We start from the raw sequence: 1,298 nt of genomic DNA, 5'->3' as shown, positions 1-1,298 counted from the left end.
GGGGGTTTTGGGCTACACCTGAAGACTGTCTCGCTTATTAGTGTAGCAAATTTTACCAAATTTCACACTGATAACAAGCGTAGTAAGGATTCTTAAAATCCGCAATCAAATTTGAGACAAGTTTTCTTTCCAAAGCTATGGCGGCCATATTGGATTTTATTTATATGTCTTACGTAATGAATACCGCACTTGTTTTTCAAGGAAAGACATTGGTTTTTTGCTTGCATGTTGACAAACATTAGATTTACAAATTTGTCTGTTGAATTTTTCCTAAATGGATAAGAAACATTTCTATTTCCTGAAGTCGTACTCAAGTTTTGCAAAATATCCGTGAAAATCCACTTTCCAGAGACCACCAACAAAAAACTATTCCATATATACAATATTTAACTGACAGATACGTAGCATTACATTTTCTCTTCATTCTGTGAAAATTTTATGAAGATTGGATAAGAAATGGTGAAGTTATTCAAAAACGTATATAGAAAAACTGCGTTTTCAGAAAACGGGCGATAAAGAAAAATTTAAAGTTGACTTTATGAGGAAATGGTGGTGACAAACATGCCCGGTATAGGAAGAAATAAGGCTTTAGGGGTTTTTAATGCTATAACATAGTTATAAGAAAGACCGAAGAAGCTAAAAATGTCTACAACTCAAAATCCATAATTTTGAGTCAAACTGGGTTCTCAAAAAAACATTTTGACAGACTGCTATGCAATGCGTGCGGAAAGATTAACGAGTAAATTTCCTCTTTGGAAAGTGGTGTCACAGAGTTCTGAGTTCCTCATGCCGTATGGATACGATAGTAAAACACGACGTACGGATAGGGTTAAGTGGTGGCACAGAGTTCCCCATGTCGTATGGATACGATGGTAAAACACGACGTACGGATAGGGTTAAGTGGTGGCACAGAGTTCCCCACGTCGTATGGATACGATAGTAAAACACGACGTGGAACATGTAACTGTCTAAACCGTCTGTTCTTGGTTCGTTTGGGATAAACTCCTTGAAGTCTTCAATTTCGAAACCACGTGACCAGTTATGAAACAGTAACTTGTTCAAATGTAAGTGTTTTTATGTCCTTAACAAGAGCATTTAAAATTAGAGAATAAAATAAACAGAGAAATTGAGAGAGAGAGAGAGAGAGAGAGAGAGAGAGAGAGAGAGAGAGAGAGAGAGAGAGAGAGAGAGAGAGAGAGAGGGAGTCAGAGAGTACGATAGAGAGACAAAGAGACAAAGAGACAAAAAGACAGAAAGACAGAGAAAGAGAGAGACAGAGACACACACACACACACACA

The 1,298-nt window shown here is 37.4% G+C and overlaps 1 protein-coding gene across 1 annotated transcript in view; it reads right to left on the bottom strand.

Moving 5' to 3' along the window:
- Positions 1–1,298, bottom strand: part of LOC101861883 — a gene marked incomplete at its 5' end in the record, with an annotated part of 12,479 nt that overhangs the window by 10,728 nt on the left and 453 nt on the right.

The sequence above is a fragment of the Aplysia californica genome, unplaced genomic scaffold, assembly GCF_000002075.1.
Source record: "Aplysia californica isolate F4 #8 unplaced genomic scaffold, AplCal3.0 scaffold00116, whole genome shotgun sequence".
NCBI lineage: Eukaryota > Metazoa > Mollusca > Gastropoda > Aplysiida > Aplysiidae > Aplysia > Aplysia californica.
The sequence above is the reverse complement of the archived record's forward strand: the minus strand, read 5'-3'. Positions and strand labels throughout refer to the sequence as shown.